Here is a 15,314-nt window from a genome sequence, read left to right on the forward strand (position 1 = left end):
AGAGTGCTTCACTAAATGCAATCGAGTCAGAATTATACCCGAGTTTAAACGAGATCGAACATGGACGATGGAAGTGAATATAAAGATAACAAGGAATTATAAAATGTGAACGCTGCGGGATGATGAATGAGCTAAAAATGGAAAGTTTCAGTGTTCAAAATCTTTTTAAGAAAATACTTCAGAAAACTAGTTTCAAAAGTTCTTCTTATGAAAGCTGAGTAACGATCTGAATTAAATTTCAGAGTTCTTCCGCTATAGTAACTTCCTTCTTTTTTCGTCCCCCCCTTTGAATAGTTTTCATGCAGGTATTTATAGGAACCGGGTGCTCCCCATGAAGGGTCAGGATCTATTTTGAGGGAGATGGAGGGTCAGGATTTCAAAGGACATGATCTGAGGCTCAGGAATTAAAGAGGATCAGAATGGACGGCTGAGATCCCCTTTAGAATATTTGTCATTTTCTTCTTCTAATCTGACGATCCCAAATTTTCTTGTCCGGGGTGATCCGAGGGCTGGGAGTGAAAGGCACTGATCTTGTCATTTTCTTCTTCGATCCGAGGGCTCAGAGCTCGTCCTTACAAGTAAGATCAACGGTGGAGATTAGAATGTACAGCGCTGTCCTGACGTACGCATGTCAGAAATGTGGGCGATTCTGGGGCGTGCGGTTGAGATTTTACCTGCAACGCTTTAACTACCTCGGCTCTGATTATGGTGACGGTGGTAGGCGCCTTATTCTTTTTGTTTTCTGCTCTCTCTTCCTTTCCGATCTTCTTAACATGATCCTTCTCCGATCTTTCATACCGGTCTCCCCTCTTTCGATCTCTATTATTCCAATATTTCCCTTAACCAGGCCCGGTCCGATCAAGGCATTAATTCCCCTCGATTCCCGAAGCGTCTGCTTCGTTTTCTGCTTAGCAATAAATGCCCGATTTTCCCCTATATATACCCCTGACAGAAGAGACTTTCTTCATTCGATTTTCCTCTCTTCCTCCTTACTTTCCGATTCTATTGCTCGTGAAGTTCCGGCCATGATTGTGGCTGTTGATCCCTTTCCAATGGACCTCTTTATTCCCCGACTGAAAATTTACGACCCGGTGCTCGAATAATCGTGATAACCTTGTCTGATGATGGTGAGAGAACTGGACCAATTAACCGATCTAGATCGCGGACCTTGATCGTACCGATCTCGAGTCGTTCGACCGGTATAATCAGAGAACCGATTTCGGCCGAGAAGACTACTAATGTTCCGCCGACCCTTGGCAGTTGCTCTTCCAAGTTTATTTAGCTTCTCACCACATTGGGTGTTCCGACAGCGGCTTTCCTCCACATTGGGTGTTCCGACAGCGGCTCGGTTCCGGTAAATGACATCCTTTGGATCAGTCACAATGTTGACTTTGACATAGGTCCTTTAGATGGGATGTTCCACCGGTCTCTGAGATCGCCCAAATGATGTATTTTGTTTTCAATGTAATCTGATCTCTAGAGATCACAGAAATGATGTAGTCCAATTTTAATGCAATCCGATCTCTAGAGGTCACCGAAATGATATAGTCCAATTTTAATGCAATCCGATCTCTAGAGATCGCCTAAATGATGTAATCCGATCTTTTGGAAATAAAGATTTTATTTTGTCAATTATCCTCTTATTATTATTGCATTAATTATTTTTCGATCTCTGAAGTATTTACCCGATCTGACCTTTAATTTAAATGACCCTAAACGATCCGCAATTCAAAAGATTTATCTTAATCTGCCGATCTCAAGTCAGCCAATCTCTTTATGGAATTTCCGGAATATTCATGAGATGTGTCGAAGCAGATCTCATTGACGATACGCACGGGATGCCGTGAGCATTAAATGCTCGAACGAGTATAAATAGGGGTGGGGGTTAGCCATTTGCTCTCGTGTCATTTTCAGTTTCTCGCGAACAACTTCAAAATTCTCTCGTTTTCTCAAGCTCTTCCGACTCCGATCTAGCTCCGGTAAGGGTTTAGATCCTTCTTTTAGTTTAAATTCTTTATTTCCTTTGAAAATGAGCGGTGCCGAAGGTCAGAGAGTGGCGAGTCCTCCTTCCATCCAGTTCTCGTGGTCATCTGATGAAGTAGAGGTGGTCGGGCCAAGGGCGCGACCTGAACCTCCTAGAGTCTCCGTCCCAGCTCGAGAACAAGTGACGTCATCAAGGCATGCGCCTTCTTCAGGGAGAGAGAATCTTTCCATGGACGAGCTGCCATCGGTCCTTCAAGAAACTGATCTGCAGTCATTCAGCCAGGAGTATAACATTGAGCCCGATTCATATGAACTTATCCGGTGTCACGGCGATCTCAGGGCCGATCATTTCTTCGAAGAGAACGACATGATTATGGTATACGAAGAACAGTTGAAAGCCGGGCTGCGGTTCCCTCTTGACGACTTCTTTAAGGAAGTCTTAAAATTTTTCCAAGTGTGCATAGCTCAAGTTCACCCGAACTCGTGGCGAATCTTAGTAGCCTTTCGAGGCCTCTGCCGAGCTAAGGGATTCCGTCCTACGCCTAAGGTATTCGCCGAACTGCATAGGTTAACTCGTTGAAAGGACGACGAGTACTGGTTTTTCCAGGCAAAGCCACATTGCGGGCTCTTCATCGATCTGCCCTCCTCCCTGAAAAACTGGAAGAACCGCTTCTTCATTCTAAGGAGCGAAATTCCGAACGACTTTGAGGGTTTCCCTCGTAGCTGGCTACACCAAGGCCCCTTAATTCCGAAGCGTCTCGTGTTGAATAGGGAAGAGGGCGCCATGGTGATGGAGTTGAAGGAGCAGGCGTCCAGAGAGAAGTTCTCTTGCTTGGATGCAGTGACCGCCGAGCTGCACCATTGGACTATGGAATTGATCACCGGAAAAGATCGCAGACTCCAGCTCTCTGACCTCGGCATCGATATTTTCTACATCTCAGATCTCAGGACCTTAGCGATCTCACTGACCTCTTCTTTGTGCAGGTATGGCCAGCGGCGAAGCCTCCAAGGAGAGCCGGAAGCGAAAGAGGGAGATCTTCCAGAAGGTATGGGAGATGAAGCGAGTTGAGGAAATGCAGACACCCAGGCATGAGCCCGGGGAAATACAAGAAGGCTCATCTCAACCTTCGGGACCGGTGATCGGAGAAGTGGTCCGATCCCCTCCTCGCCAGGAAGAGCCGCCTCCACCTCCTCCAGTTGCTCCGAATGCAGAAGAGGGTTCTTCTCAACCTAACGTGAGGACTATCTCCCGCGGTGCCCAAGTCTTAGTCCACTCACTGGAGAAGAATCGTACGGTTCGAGAAAACCCTGGTTTCGCTAAGGTCTTGGCGTCCTCTATCTGTCTTCGAGAAGATCGGGATAGGCTGTCTCCGGATAACCTTGATGATATCTTGACCCGATCCATGAGCTTGAACGTGGAGTGCCTGGTGAACCAGCACATCATACGGGAGAAGGCGCATCGCCTGGGTAAAGAGGTAGAGAGGATGGGTCATGAGGCAGCCTCCCTCCGATCTCAACTTTCATCCGCTCAGGGCTACATATCTCAAATTGAGGGGCGAATTAAGTTCTATGAGGACAAGCTGGCCGAGCAAGCTCACGCTTTTGAAGAAGTGCAAGCACTCTGGGCCGATGAAGCTGCTCAACTCGCTCACCTTGCTGAGGAGCTCAAGGTGAAAGAAGAAGAGATAGTGACTGGAGTGGCCGGCGCTTATGTGAATGCTCACAGAGATCTCCTGGCTGAGCTCAAGAAGCATTACCCTGAGGAGAACTTCTCCTGGATGGCCAACCTGGCTCCCGAGGATGAAGGTGAAGAGAGTGAGGAGGAGGCTGAGGGTGAGAGAGGGGACGGACAAGATGTAGATCAGGCTGGGGTGATCCTCCAGCTGAATAACTTGTACAAATTCTTGAAATGAAATGAAATGGAATGCCTCTTTTGTTCGATGAATGGTTGTGATCGGAAAATTTCTAAATTATTTAAACACTTGATTGTCTGAGTATGTTGAAATAACTGAAAGTGATTATTAACCTAAGTGTGAGAGATCGGAAAACACAATGAGCATGAGATCGGTAGGGAACCAACGCTAAACGGGACTTTATTAAAATTAGAAATTTGGGCTTGAACATTTAAGATCGGGATCATCATTAAACCGGAACGGAACCTTTGATTATTCTTAAACTTTTGAAAGGGAGATCGGTAACAAAAATGGTAACAAAGATCTAGTGTCAGTTCAATTTCGTTTGTCAACAGAGATCAGGAATATACTTGACTGGTTAGGAGATTCGACAATGGGTTTGAGAGATCGGTGAGTGATTTAATAGACCGGTAAGGCTTTAACTGATGTGAGGACTTAGCATTGAGAGATCGGAAATGTGGTTATCTAGCAAAGAGAGATCGGAAACGTGGTTAGCTGTCAAAGGGAGACTTAGTACTGGGGATTGGTTTCAGAGCTTATTAATTCTGGGGATCAGCCAAAATATGGTGTCGACAGGAGGAATTGTTAAGAAATTGTTGTAAATTAATGTGATACAAATGGAGTTTGAGAATGATTGGAAATTATTAGAAGTGTTTTTTACAGGTTCCGAAGAATTGTTTTATCCATTTTTAGCCGGTACTCCGCCGAATTTTCTATAAAATTTTCAGAACCTCAAATGAATTTAAAATTTCAATAAATGACTTAAATGAGTTAAAATTTCACAAATTGCACTTCGTGACCATTAAGAAATAAATTAAGTAAGGATAAAAATAATTAAGATAAAATATGGTATTTCGGTACACTGTGTGACATATCTTGCTCGGCTACACTGTAAACGGGTAAAGGGTGTCATATTTAGTTTTACCTCTTTTTAATTGGTTTTTAATAGCTTGTTCAAATGTGATTGGTAGGAGCACTTTCAATGACATCATATGATGTCATAATTCCCTATTTCTTTCATTTTTCTTTCCTTTTCTTTTTTACTCATTTTCAATTAAATTTTTAGCAATATTTATTCATATTTTAGATCATAATAATTATTTACTTAACTGAACAAGTCGGCCAAAAATCACCTCTGAAGGCGAAATGATCAAAATGCCCTACATTTGGCTTAACAGACTAAAATTGTCTATAGCGATTGAAAAAATTTTCTAAGCATTTTCTTGGCATTCTAATGCCATAGAAACCTCAATGACTCTTCTCTAAAGTCCCAAAAATTATTTTATGAATTTTGTCCCAGGTCTAGGGCTTCTAGTTGTGAAGACCGCAACTTCCCATTGGGTTACCCATCGCTAGGGCACCGGCTCATTTAACTTGGTTGTATTTTATTTCTAAAATTTTTCCTAAATTTTTCTTATTAATATTTGAGTTAATTATGGTTCCTCACTTTAGTTTAAATATTTTTCCAGACATTCTAGTTGTCCAGACCAACACCGGTCATCGGAACAGTAGAATGTACGGAATGGATACAGTGAGGGTGTTACATCTCCAATGTTGACTAAAATTCAGGCCCCTTATTTCATGCATGATTTTCATGTTTTCTCATGCAATTTCCCCATATTTAAACTTAAATCAATGAATACATAGTAATTCGAGCATAAAGGAAGGCTTACCTCAGTTGGCAAATTTCCCAACTTCACAATCTTCAATTTTCCTTCAATCTCTTGCTTCCAATCTTCTTTTCATAATCAAATATCAAGCTTTTACTAAAGGGGCTATGGAATTTATGGGGGAAAACTAAGGTTTTAAGAGCTTAGTAGTGCAACTATGGAGGAAGGAAAAGGAAGGAGTATGGCTAGCCAAGAGAAAATGGGAAGGAGGAAGATAAACATGCATTTAATTCATTTTGTCTTATGTATACATATTCCTCACTTTAATTAATTTTTATTTTAATTATTATAATTTTTAACAATGTCATTAATTCCCTTCATATTCCTTTTAATTTTTCCTACACATATTAACTAGTTTAATCCCATTCTAATATTTTAATCTTGCTCATTTTAATGGACATTTAGGTCAAAAGTCAACTCTTGAAGTGAATTGACCGAAATGCCCCTCATCGGGTTATAGTCCATCTTTTTCAATAATACCCGATGAGTCCTTAGGTTATGATTCACTTAATTTTACTTCTTCCCTTTTCATTTCTTTGATTTTCAATTTCCCAATAATTTCTAAATAATTCCTTCATTAAGGTCTCCATAGGGTCCCATACGAATATAGTGTAACAACTGAACTTATAATCGCTTCCCATGTAGGTCACCCATCAGCGGAACTTAGGCTCATTTAACCAATTTATACTTCATTTCTTCCATTTTCCTCCAACTTCATTTTATCTTTATTAGTTTAATTTATGATTTTTCTATGTGATTTAAGTATGGTTCCAGTCATTCTAGCTGTTTGAACAGACATTGGTCAACGGAATAGTAGAATATATGGAACTGCCTACAATGAGGGTGTTACACATGCTAGATTAGTGGAAATAGGAAATCGAGGTATGCCTATGGGATTGGAGATATATCACCTCACCTCATTTCTCAAATATATCCTAGTAAAATAGGTTATTTGTGACTTATTAATGGCCTTTCAAGTGGAATGATTAATTGAAACTCAATGAGGGGGATCAAATTCTAACAGGCGATTGTTGATGTCTCTATGCCTTGAAGGTAGGGAAATTGGTATGAAAGTTGTAGAGAGTTCAATTACATTCAAATTAAGTTTTTAATTGTATTTCCAAGAAAAATCAAGTACCCTAATGAGTTTTCAAAGTTTTGTTTTGCTTGAGGACAAGTAAAAGTTTAAGTTTTGGGAGTATTTGATACACTTTTATCATAGAGGTATTTCAAGGCACTATTGCATTGTATTTCATAGCATTTAGGTAGTCAATAGCATGCATTTTACTTAGTTTCATTAGTTTTTGTTAATTGTGTTTATCTCTGCTTAATTTCATATTTTCTGTATTCTTTTAGGTGTTTTAAGGAAGAGCTAAGGAATGAAAGTCGATTAGATAAGTTTGGAAAGTAGGAAAAGCAACAAGGCCTACTGCATAACTTTACACTAGTCGTGTGAGGACAAAGTTTGACCCGTGTAACCCTTTGGCCAAAGAAGACATGAAGAAGCCACAGTACACAGGTCGTGTAATAGACCTCATGTAAAGTATCATGCCCCTGTGTAATCTTCTTGAAGACAAAGCTTGGAGAGCCAAGGAGAAGCTATAGTACACAGGCCGTGCTAATAGCCTCCTTGTAAACTCAAATACCCCGTGTAACTTGCTAGCTCCTCACGGATAAAACCTAAATTAGTCTAGAGATTTACACGACCCAGGGCCATGTAGTACCACACGGACCATGTACTTTGCAGTAGCTAGACTTCTGTTTCGACTCCAATTCCCTTCCACTCACTTTGAACAGACTTCTAAGGCTCCAGGGACTCTAAAATGTGACTCTGAGTACCTAATATAAATACTAAAAAACCAAAATTTGTAGAAGAGCCTTTTGTTCCAATTAGAGTTAGTTTTAGTTTACATATAAACCCTAGTTTTTCAAGTAACTTGGAGAGAATTTGCATTAACATCAAGGAGGACTCTCAGCCAAAGTTCCAAAAGTTCAAGGCTGCAAAATCTTCATTCTGAGTTCTTTTGTTATATTTCTTAAAATTGTCTTATGTTATTTTATTTTAATTTCAGTATATTTGTTAAGCTCACCATGAGTGAGTAGTTTGTTTAATTCTAGAATTAGGAGAGTAGCACTCTTAAATTCTGTTATGGATATATACTGAGTTTATTTAATGGATTTGAGTTTTGTTCTTTAATTCAATATTTTGTGTTCTTAATGCATGCTATATGTTGGTACTCACTTAGTCATGATATAAGATACTAGTTGAAGAATTGAAAGGTGAATATTAGTATTGAAAATTAGAATTTTGAACATTGAAAATGTGACCTAGAGATAGGCTAAAAGCCTTTATGGAATCTCATAATTAATCAAAGAGTTTAAAGGGTTTTAATTAAGATTGATTATCATGAAAGTAGGGTTCAAGTTAATAATTAAAATACACCTTGAGTGCCTTAAGAGAGGACTTAAGAGATCGTAGGATTAATTTTCATCAAAGTAACATTTTTCAATCTATTAAATATTTGAAGTTAGGTCCATAATAAGGTTAAGGTGTGAAATCTTAATTCTAAAATTATTTACTCAATTAATTTCTAATTTAAATTTATAGCTTTGTCTTCCCTTAATTCTCAGTGTTAGTAGTTTAGAATAAATCTCTCAACACATTGGGTAGTCTAAATAATTAAAATTATTGTCTAGCTTGGTACTTACACCTATAAATCCCTCATGGAAATGATACTCTACTCATTACTATATTACTTATTCGTGATCTGTGCACTTACGGGGTTGTAAACCAATAAACACATGCCTCTTCTCCATAGCCACAACCTAATCGACCATGTTTCTCCTATAGCCACTCCACCAAACCAAACACTAAAAGATGGCTCACTTAACCCGCAATATCTTACATGGTTTTGAAAGGATCAACTAACACTCAATTTGTTCTTTTGCTTAATTTTATAAAATCTTTTGTCACAAATCATTAGCATTTGGATTGTTGAAGAAGCCTAGACTAAGTTGGCAACATATTCTCCACCAGATCTCGCACTCAAATCCATTAACTCTAAAAGCAGCTAAAGCATCTGTCCAGAGGATCAGACTCCATTGATGCTTATCTGAAGAAAGCAAAGTCTATTTATAATCAACTTACAACTCTTCAATCTTCAATCACTAAAGATGTTATAATTAGAGATATAATAAAGGAACTTGGACCTATATATTGACCTTTCACATGAGTGTTGGAGGCTCGCAATGCTCTAATCACATATGATGATTTGCATGCCTTACTATTAAGTGAGAAGGCTCAATTAAAGGTGGAGGGTCTCACACTTGAGACAAATGTTCAACCAATTACTCAAGTTGTAACAAGGAGTTGAGGTGGACACTCCACTGGGGGCAGTTGAGGGAGAGGTGGACACTTTCAAAGTTTCTTGCCACAACCAAATTCTAATCCCACTACTGTGATTTGCTATAACTATAATGGCCATGGACATCTTGCCTGTTAGTTCCCATCTCCTAATTTTTCATCCACTCCACATTCATCTCCTTCACCACAACCAATAACCAATTACACAACCATAATCGCTAGACCAATGCAAAGGTGGATGTTGGACTCTGGAGCGAACTAACATGTTACTACAGATTGTCAGAACAATATCTCCAATCCTACACCATACATTGGTACTAATAAGTAATTCTTAGTAATGGTACTTCTCTTCCAATCACTCATAAAGGTTCTTCTTTCTTGTCATCTATTCATATTCACTTTCTTCTTAATGACATTATTTGTTCTCCTTCTATTCAACAAAATTTATTATGAGCTCATTCTTTTGCTAACACTGATAACGTTTCCATTGAATTTTTCCCTGATCTACTTCTTGTCAAGGATATCCTAACAAAGCAGATTCCCCACCAAGGCTAGAATAGGAATGGCTTATATACAATGTCTCTTCAGTCATCAAGCAATGTTCCACCTAATGTAACACCCCTCACCCGACTACAGTGTATTCGAGCAAAGTGTGCTACATTCGGTGCTGGAGCACCCTATCTTATCTTACTTTATTCCTTTCATAATTTGATCTCATTATATTTTAATATTAATTATTTTTCGACGGAGAAACCAGCGGAGTTTCCCCTATTTTATTACCAGTTGACGTATTTTACTATTTACCTGTTTGAAAATTTCAATAATATTTTACAAATAAAATCTCATCAATTATTTTCATAGTTTTCTCATAATTCACATCTCATTCATATATCTCAATTCCATATTCATTTCCATGCATTGTCTATATATTTCAAATCTGTCTTCGAATCCATACAATCTCATTCATGCTCAAAATACTTCTCCTCTCTACAATAATGAGAACTAATGTCTCATTCATACATTAATATGGTTCATTTATTCATTCATTATGTTATTCATATTGATCACAATTCTAAACAATGGTTCACATGTTCCATTGTATTCAAAACATTTTTCCTTTCTCATTTATACATTCAAGAATCTACTTATGTAATTACAAATTTTATATTTCAAGTTAAGTTACTAATATTTTATGAAATCCATTTGTGATGGGCATATAAGCCCTAACTATCTATTCACATCAATTAGGTGACTTATTTTTCATGTTTCAAGTAATCCATGAATATTTCATGGATTTCAAATTTATAGCCTTAATTTCTTTTTAACAAATTTGACTAGGATGCATAGTCCACATTTGTCATACAATTCTAAGCATTTAAGCTTAGAATTGGTTCTAGGTCTTCATCTTAATTTACTAATCATTTTGATTACTATTCACCTTACTAGTCAACCAAAATGTTGACTTTTTTTATACTTAATGGATATATTAATTCTAATTACACCAAGATCCCATATTTTGAGTTTTATATTTGCTAGTATTAATTGCCAATTGCAATTTAAAGTCCCCTAGATGCATTTCTAAATTTTAAACTTTGAATTTCAAGTTTGGTGTCACTATTTGTAACACCCTAGGCAAATCCCACATCGACAAAATACGGAGAGATGCTGGGTTTATAAGTTGATGGTTCGTAACCCCTATTGACGCGTTTTAAAACCGTGAGGGCTTCGGTCCAAAGCGGACAATATCACTAGTGGGCCGGGCCATTACATTTGTGGTATCAGAGCCACTCCGCGTGCAACCTTGAACGATGGTGGGGCAAACCTCAGCGAGGACGCTAAGTCCCATAAGGGGGGTGGATTGTAACACCCTAGGCAAATCCCACATCGACAAAACACGGGAGAGATGCTGGGTTCATAAGATGGAGGTTCCTAACCCCTATTGACGCGTTTTCTGTTCATTTGGTCATAACTCTCTCTATACTGGTCCAAATGACCTAAAATTTTACCAATGGAAAGTCTAGACATAGGGCTACACTTTTCATGAAGACCACTTAACCTAGTTTTGCTTTTAACCAAATCAAATTGTTAGCAAAAGTTGAGTCACTAAAACTGCCAACCCAGAAATTGTCCAAAATACTGTTGCTTTGGTATGCTTGACCAATTTTGGCAAAAATGCCATAACTTGGTCTCCAAAGCTGCAAATTGAGTGAAACTAGTGCCAAAAGTTTTATAAGACATAGCACAACAATTTTTATGTTTTGACCAAGCTCTAGAAACCATTGCATCCTAGGGAAAATATTAGCCAAAGTTAGGAATTGAAATCTAGAAAATGTTAAGTTGAACCCAGAATGCCATTTGATACCTGTGTGTTCATTTGGCCATAATTCCCACTAGGAAATTCCATTTGAGATTTGCCAATATGATCTAGAAACATGATACTTAGGGATACAATATTGATTTAGACACCTTTGCCAAATTCTAAGTGTAAAGACCCTAAAAAGAGAGTCAAACATACTGCCCTAAAGTTGATTTTTGCCCTTATAGGACTGAGAGTCCAGGTTAATACATTGACCATAACTCACTATACCAAGCTTGAAAAATTATGAAATTATACTTGGGAGTCCCTAAGACATATAGGAACATATCTTGTGAAGGAACCTAAGTCTAAAAATGACAATAAAATGATCAAATGACTGGTCAAAGTTTATTGACTAGAAATTGTAAATTCTGGACAGCTTAGAGGCAAAGGGACCAGTTATGGTATTTTGACCATAACTTGAGTTCTATAACTCCAAATTCAGTGATTCAAAAACTGAAATTCAAGTTTAAACATAGAGGAACAATTGTTATGAAGGAAGTGTGACTAAATAAACATCCTAACCTAGTCAAATTCCTAGATAAAGATAACACATCAACATGAACCTAAAGAAAGGTTCATGGGAAAAATGCTATATATGATAATTAAAATACTCATAAGGATAATTAAATATTAAAAATGATATGAATATGTAAATTGGGACTAATGTCCCATTAATATGAAATTAATGGTACCAATGAACAGTACTAGAAAATAGTAACAGTGAATAGTGCTAAAATAATTAAAAATGTTTAATTGCCCATAGTATACCTAGACTTATTTATTTAGTTTGGATAAATTGGTATACCAATTAGGGACCATAGATAGCAGTACTGCTTATAGAGCAAATCATGAACTGACAATATATGTCTGATATGATTGTTCTACAGGCTATATGCCCACTTACTGGCCATTGTGCCTACTTTATTTCTGGCTTTACAAGCTCGATTAGGTCTCGTGCCGACACCGGCCTCGTGCACGATAGATGTATCTGAGGTAGACATATGGCTGTCTAACCCGTATACTCCCGTGTATCCAGCTTTTATAATTTGTTATAGGTTTCTTGGGCATTGATAATAATTAATTAATACTGAATATACAATAAGTAAACAGGAAAGACCCCAATAATTTTAATTGATTCCAAAGTGTAAAAAAAATGTAAAAGACCCAGAATTTATGATTTGTAAATATTATTTCAATTGTTTAATTATTATTATTATAAATTATGCACCACTAAGCATTATGCTTAGCGCGTTGGTTTTCCATCGCGTAGGTACTGAAGATCAGAGCATTTTAAAACCGTGAGGGCTTCGGCCTAGAGCGGACAATATCACTAGTGGGCCGGGCCATTACATTTGTGGTATCAGAGCCGCTCCGCGTGCAACCTTGAACGATGGTGGGGCAAACCTCAGCGAGGACGCTGAGTCCCATAAGGGGGGTGGATTGTAACACCCTAGGCAAATCCCACATCGACAAAACACGGGAGAGATGCTGGGTTTATAAGTTGATGGTTCATAACCCCTATTGACGCGTTTTAAAACCGTGAGGGCTTCGGTCCAAAGCGGACAATATCACTAGTGGGCCGGGCCATTACACTATTCACCTCATTGGTCAACAAAAATGTTAACTTTTGGATAGAAAATAGGTACATTGGTTTTAACACTCCCAATGCACCACATTTTACATTTAAAATGTCACGACCCAACCTATGGGCCGGACCGGCACTAGGACCTGGGCCAGCCTAAAGCCCCCGAGGCCCGTAGTAAGCCTTAACTATTCATTAACCCAACTCTAAGGCCCATTTGGGCCCAATTTCAAGAAAACAAACGGACAGAGTCCGGCCATAAAATGGACTTTCCAACGGGGAGTTTTTGACTCACCCGACCTGTAAACACAATAAATACTCAATTGGGGAGCTCAGCTCACCCTCCACATACTCATCAACATAAAATAAATGTGAGCTCAGCTCCCTCATCCAATCCATCAACATGCATAACATATTTAAGTTTACAGGTCCAACATGATAAAAATATTACAGACCAAATTCAAATAAATACTGCTAACACATGCGGAAATTCTAGGAGTAATTAAAATTACACAATATTGATAAACAACCTGCGAGGTAGAAAAGCAGGTTAACCCAGAACAAAATATCCTCCTGTGGCCTGTAAAAATTTTTGAACAGGAGTGAGCGTTCGACTCAGAGAGTAAAATATCAATCTTAACTATAATCTCTATAACTATCTGAAACTAATGCAACCTGTAGAGTGAAATGCAACATCAACACCATATTCACATCATAGCATCAAAAAGGTAATTTGGAGCACTCACACACTCGTAACATCATTCATAGTATATGGGAGCCGATCCTATACGACTCTCTTAAATCCAATCTGTGCCGTGAAGAACTCATTTCGGACTTCCACTTAAATACCAAATCGGGTCCCAAATAAGAACTCAAGCCGTGTCTACCCGAAGGACCGGTCCCAATAAGAACTCAAGCCGTGTCTACCCGTCCTATCCATAGTCCACACCACATCACACGCACGCCAACGCACGCACACTGCTCCAAATTACCGCAACACCATTCATGGCACTTTAACAGTTATGAATGCAACATAAATCGTGCCTAGAGTTTAACTACATAAATATATGCATATAAGTGATGCATGGGCATGCTGAACATATAATAATATCGAAATTATAATTAAAATTAATATTTTACTCACAGGCTTGACGACAAATTACTGTGGCGGCTGGGCGGAGGAAGAAGGCTGTCCCGGCTCACCTGACAATCATATTACATTTATTTAATACAATCTGACTCAATACAAATAAAGAAAAAGACCAATTACGTCCTAAGTCGTGCCGAAAATCCGGCAGAGTCTCCCCTATACCTAGGACCTACCCAACCTGCAAAAGGGCTAAAAACGCACTTCTATACTCACAATCCATACATCAACAGTTCAATCATATCACACAGCCCCTCCTGGGCCCATCAAATCAATCATTCATCACAATATGTAAAATTTCAATTTAGTCCCTATAATTGACCATTTTTGCAAAAACTGCCCAAATCCACTCTAAAAATTCTAAAACTTTGCCCCGCGGTCCTTAGCAATATTACTAAGCTATTGCAAAAAGAATCGTAATTTTCTAAGCTACCACGAATATTTTATGGATTTTTAATCCTATTTAAGCACTAGAAAATTACGAAAAAACAAGGTTCGGGTTTACCTTTGCCGATTCCGACTTCGGGGACGCGCTCGGGACGTCTGACAATGGGGGGGTAGGCAAAATCTCGGCCCAATTCGGAGACTTTTCCAGAACGGTCTGTTCGCCGAATTTCGCACTTGGCCAATCGTCGAATTTCCGCGAAATGAGAATACCTACACGGCCCATAACACGGGGTTAGTACATAAATTTTTCGTAATTTTCTAAGCTCATTTAATGCTCGAAAATACACTGCGAATTTCCTTGGGACCCACCAAAAACGTTGTCGGAAAATTTTGAAATTAATATCCGCGAAGCCCTCGCCGAGTGGAGCGTCTTTGGTAGCCTCGGTTTTCTCATGGATTCACGGTTTGAGAAATCTAGCCCAAAAGTCGAAATGGGCGAAAATCTTCCCGAGCAAAAATCGGACAATCCGCTCGATGGATTTCGCGTTCTTGGTGTCTATGGAAAGCTCTCGCCGAGTAGATGATTTTGGACACAAGACCCGGCCCAATCGGTGGCGGATCGGCCGGATTTGGCCGGAGAAAGTGGAGCGACGCGCGCGCGCAGGGGAGAGGAGGAGAGAGAAAAGAAAGTGAAAAGAGAGAGACGCGCGCGGGAGAAGAAAAAGGAAATGGGGCAGGTTCGATTTGACCGGTCCGATCCGGTCCGGTTCGATTCGGCCGCTCGATTCGAATACAAAATTTTGAATTTTTACTCTGCCTCGGAACCGAAAACGAGGTCCAAAAATTCCGAAAAAATTCCATAAAAATCATAAAAATACGTAGACTACAAAGATATTTTTAGTTTTGCCT

General features: G+C 39.0%; 1 long non-coding RNA gene across 1 annotated transcript; it reads right to left on the reverse strand.

The window, feature by feature from the left end:
* Positions 1 to 13,232: 13,232 nt before the first annotated feature.
* On the reverse strand, positions 13,233 to 14,611 carry LOC131176037 (uncharacterized). Its single transcript, XR_009146192.1, has 3 exons — positions 14,524 to 14,611; positions 14,016 to 14,074; positions 13,233 to 13,451 (listed from the first exon to the last, which is right to left on the reverse strand). It is a non-coding gene; the product is annotated as an uncharacterized LOC131176037 (long non-coding RNA).
* Between the last annotated feature and the right edge of the window lie 703 nt (positions 14,612 to 15,314).

The sequence above is a fragment of the Hevea brasiliensis genome, chromosome 18 (genome assembly GCF_030052815.1).
Source record: "Hevea brasiliensis isolate MT/VB/25A 57/8 chromosome 18, ASM3005281v1, whole genome shotgun sequence".
NCBI classification, from domain to species: domain Eukaryota; kingdom Viridiplantae; phylum Streptophyta; class Magnoliopsida; order Malpighiales; family Euphorbiaceae; genus Hevea; species Hevea brasiliensis.